The sequence below is a fragment of the Manis pentadactyla genome, chromosome 4, assembly GCF_030020395.1.
Source record: "Manis pentadactyla isolate mManPen7 chromosome 4, mManPen7.hap1, whole genome shotgun sequence".
NCBI lineage: Eukaryota > Metazoa > Chordata > Mammalia > Pholidota > Manidae > Manis > Manis pentadactyla.
Window position 1 is genome coordinate 144,622,782 of NC_080022.1, and position 5,489 is coordinate 144,628,270.

A 5,489-nucleotide genomic window follows, 5' to 3' on the forward strand; every position below is an offset into this window, starting at 1 on the left:
AGTAACTGAGTGGCAGAGACCAGCACCAGTATCTGATCTGCTGAAATGAGCTAACAGTGTCTTACTTTTTTTTCACCCCGTCTTGCCTGCTCTCAAAGTAGAGACCAGATAATACAAATTTGCAGATGTTTCCAATACTGGAAATGACAGGTAGTAGACAATAGAATTACCTATTAGCACTGCTCATGGAAGTTGCCAGGCTTTTCCCTTTCTAGGCACCTCTAGGATTGGCACTTCTCTGACCCACTTGAAATACACAGAAGTAACACTAACTTCCAGCAGCTTAAAAACCTAGTAAGTCATGATATCCATTCCTGCCAGCTGCCCTGACTGCAGCTAAGATGAGCAGAACCCTTGCCCAAACCACCACTAGGATATGTGGTCAAGCAGAGAAAGAAAACTGAGATTTGTTAAGTTCACAGAGATTTAGGGGGTGGTGGCTGCTGCAGTGTAACCTAACCTATCCTGATATATTCCCTGGATTTTGTTTTGGAGTTTCCTTGTTTGTAATAAACTCATAGCTTCTTTGTGCCTCTTTTCTGAAAGATAAGCATGATACCCAACACACATCTGGAAAGCTTCCATCTTAAAAGGTAAAATCTGTGACATAAGTCTTTCTCTCTAGACCGTTATGCATACAAGTTTCTTGAAAGAAAGGATCAACCAGTGGTCTTCAAACTTATTTCATGGACACCCTCCTAAATGTTTTAGGCAAAAACATGCAGTGGCTTTAAGAAAGGGTGGAGGGCTGGAGTAGTCAGGCTGAGCTGTAAAGATACATGAACATGTTCTTCATTTATGTTGGAAATTTTAATATTCTTTCATCTTAAACTTGTATTTCCATCCCATTTTCTCCACAGAACTATATTCTAGGGTGGGAGTCTTTATCATTTTGTAATCATTTGCTTTGTAATAATTCTAAGCAAGAAAAATACATATTTTGAATCTTTCACTTCTTGTTGAATGCTTCTTCTGGATTGAATTGTCATTATGATTATTATTAGCAATCAAAAACATAGATTATAAATTTATATAAGTAATTATTAAATAAGAAGTAAAAACTTTATTGTAATTACAGCTCTTAATGAGATGGATGGGCTGGTTTCCTTTAAAAATGCATTTAACTAGGGATGAACATTTTTTCCCCAGCTTTATTGAGATATAATTGACATATAACACTAACTTTAAAGTGTACAATGTGATTATTTATTTGATGCATGTATATATTGCAAAATGGTTACCCTCCGTCACCATGCATAATTACATTTATTTAGGGGGAAGGGTGCAAACATTTAAGATCTACTCTCAACAACTTTCAAGTATACGATACAATATAGTTGACTATAGTCACCATCCTATACAATATATCCCCAGAATTTATTCACCTTATAACTTAAAGTATGTAACCTCTGTCCAACGTCTCCTCATTTCCCTCACCCTCCAGCTCTTGGCAACCACCATCCTACTCTCTTTTTCTGTGAGTTTGGCTTTTTTTGATTCCATATATAATTGAGATCATACAGTATTTGTCTTGTTCTGTCTGATTTATTTCACTCAGCATAATATGCCCTCTGAGTCCATCCATGTTGTCACTAAAGGCAGATTTCCTTCTTTGTAGTGGCTAAATTATATACATACATATATATATGTGTGTGTGTGTGTGTGTGTGTGTGTGTATATCCCATTTTCTTTATTCATTCACCTGTCATTGGAGATTTAAATTGTTTCCATGTCTTGGAAATTGTGAATAATACTGCAATGAACGTGAGGTGCCAGTATCTCTTCAAGATAGTGGTTTCATTTCCTTCAGATAGATACCAGAAGTAGGATTTCTGGATCATATGGTAGTTCTATTTTTATCTTTTTGAGAAACCTCCATACTATTTCCCTACTGACTGCATCAATTTACATTCCCACCAACAGTGCACGAGGGCCTCCTTTTCTCCACTTCCTTGCAGATACTTGCTGTGTCTCATCTTTTTAATGATAGCCATTCTAATAGGTGGGGTGTTACCTCATTGTGATTTTGATTTGCACTTCCCTGATGATTAGTGGTATGGCACCTTTTCATGTACCTACCTGTAGGTCATTTGTATGTCTTCTTTGAAAAAATATTCATGTCTCCTCCCATTTTTTAATTGTATTATATGGTGTTTTTTTTTTGCTGTTGGATTATATGAGTGATGAACATTAACACTAGAATTAGACAAGGGTTAACAATAAATTCTATTCCTATTTCTTGTTTTTATAAATGTTAGTGCTGAGAAACCTTGTCTACATTTATATACAGATGACAATAATGTCCCACATTTTGTTGAACACTTTGAGATATATGCGTAAAGTCACATAGTAATTTGATTAATCAGTAATTTAATTAATCAGAATTAATAATCTCTCATCTAACAAACTTAATTAGATTTTCCTTTTTTCTTTACTGAATGCAAGAATTTGAAACTACCTGTGTTGCAAAAGTTATTAAAAGTATTTACTTTATCATTTTCTGGAAGGTATGCTAAAAAGATTCTACCAAGGTTTATCAAATTACTATCAATTATACCAGTTCCCCTTTGATTTAGAATGACTTTGTTTAACCTGATAACACTCAAAAAAGGCTAGGAAAATTAAAATGTTCATTTCAATACACTTTTGTCAATCTAATATTTCTTTAGAAAGGTACTTTTATTATACTTGAAATATATTTTCTTTAAAAGAAAGTTTGAAGCTGCAGATTTAGCTCATCCAATTTATGCAAAATATTTGCCACATAATTGGCAATGCCAGTTCTCATAGTCAAACCAGTTCGTCCAATCAGACTCATTTTCTGTAAGAGAGTCAGACATCATTGTTAAATTCAAAAAGATGTGTTATTACATGTCCTGTGATGCTGGGCCCTAACGCTAAGATGAAAGGACGAGACCCTTGCGTTTGTGCGCTGGATGAAATAAGGTGCAGCCTCCATTAGCAGCTACCAGTGCCTTCTTTGCTTTGCTGTTATGGAAATCCTTCAGGGTCAAAGCATATTTTGTCAAGGGAAGGAAGAGGTCATGAAGCATACATCATCTTTACTTCCACTCTGCTTTATATGAATTCAAAACATCCAAACATACACTCTACATGGCTGCCTTGTTTTTCTAAAATTCAAATTTAATCATGTGACAACCCTGCTTAATGCCTCCAGTGTTGTGAGGCCAAAAGCCTTTCAAGTGGCTTGTAAAACCTTCCTGATCTGCTGCCAGTCTCTTCATTCTCACCTGTAATGTGCACTCTCTCCCCATCTCTGTCTCTTTCTTTCATTCTCTCTTTTTTTTTTTGATCAGTCTAGCTAAGGGTTTCTCATCTTTATTGGTCCTTAGGAAAAAAAAAAAACACTTCAGGGTGTAGTGGGGTTGGAGGGAGTGGAATAGGTAAAGGGGATAAAGAGGTACAAATTTTGAATTATAAAATAATTAAGTCACAGGGATGGAAGTACAGCATAGGGGATATAGCTCTTAATATTGTAATATATTTGCATGGTGATAGATGGTAACTACGCTTATCATGGTGAGCATTTAGTAATCCTCATATTGTTAAATCACTAAGCTGTTTATCTGAAGCCAATATAATATTTTACATAAACTGTATTTAAGTTTTTAAAAATTAAAAAATAAAAACCACTTCTGGCTCTGCTCATTTTCTCTATCATTTGTCTATTTTCCATTTCATTGATTTCTGCTTTATTCTTTCTTTCCTTCTGCTTGCATCAGGTTTAACTTTGCTCTTCTTTTTCTAGCTTCTTCAAGTGGAACCATAGGTTAAATGCTGTCCTTTAGAAATGTGCACTGTATGTGTAATAAAAATTTTCAGTACCTGTATGTCCAAAAGTAAAAAGGAACAGATAAATTAATTTTAATAATGTATGTTATTAACCAATATAACCAAATATTATCATTTCAACATGTAATCAACATAAAATACTTTAATGAGGTATGTACATTAACATTTTTTACTAAACCTTTGGAATCTAGTGTACATTTTACGCTTATAGCACATCTCAAATTAGATGTTAAGTTTTCATTGGAAACACTTGATCTGCAATTAGATTTCATAAAAATTGCAGTTGAAAAAGTTCACATATCCAAGTTGTTGCAAATACGCTTAAAAGTTTTCCAATAACTGAGTGAACTGTCAAAACATAATCTTCCTTTAATATTCACATTTGCACTGACTGACATGCTTTCTTATCTTGTGGAAAAAACTGATTTAGCTTTGACATAAAAGTGTATCAGTTTGAAAACTGTGCCTGTGCAAGTTGAATACATTTATGAACTCTAGTGTGAACTCAGTATTATTTCAGATAGATAATACATGTATTTAAAAGCAACTTCAGTATCAATAAAGCATTCTTCAAATTTTTCTTGTAGTCCTTGTGGCAATTTCCATATCACTATTGATTATAATTAAAATATTCTGCATATTCATGTCATAAAAATCTGTAAAATTATTATTATTGATTTGTATTACTTAAGTGCTTTAGTTTCAACATAAATTCTTGTTAACTGTCTAGCTAGGTCACAAATTCGCTTTTCCTTTCCTTGGAGTTTCAAAATTAGCTCACTCATATGCAGTGTGACATCAGTGAGAAAACATAATCACACTGCCTATGTCTCTGATTACTGAATATCTTGCAAGCATTCCTTCGGTTTCAAGAAAATCTTGTATTGAAATTAACAGTCCAGTAAATAATTATGAAACTTGTCCAAGACCCAACTGAAAGCATTAGCAAAGAACACAAGATCACTAAATTGTCTTCTGTCTCTGAACAGTTCCATAAACTGGCAGTGATTCATAGCATTTGCTAGCACATGTTGAATAATTTTAATAACTGTATCCATGACAATTTTCACAGTCTGCTTCAGAAAACTGAACACATCTAAATATGTTCACTATGTATCATACAATGGGCAAAGCCATAAAAGAACTGTCAGTCTCTCTCTTTTCTTAAAATTTCAACGTATTTGAATTTTTTAAACCTAAAATAGATAAAGAACCATCTGTAACAATAGAAATCAGGTTTTCCCTATCCATATGAAATTCTTTTTTAAGAGAGGTAAAAGATTCAAAACTATTTACACTGTGAGTTTGATTTGGGGGGGGGCAGTGAATTGACATTTCCTCATAAATTTAAAGCTCCTTTTCAACAAAACTTACCCAAATTATTTATTGTTAGTCTTGTATCACACAACTTACCTAAAGCTAAAGAAAAGTCCTTGAATATTTTCAAATTGTGAATCAATTGATGTTTGGCCTTATTAGAAAGATCTTGTAGTCTACAGACAATTGTTTGGCAGCTTAATTGAAGACCCTCCACTTCTAACAAATTTAGTTTTTAGTCTTTTCCTCATCATTAAAAATTATTTTTCCAAAACTGTAGTAAATATTTTATTTAATGCAATGGTTAAAATGAAACATATAGTCTTACCAAAACAACTAAATTGTATTTGAAGGCAAAA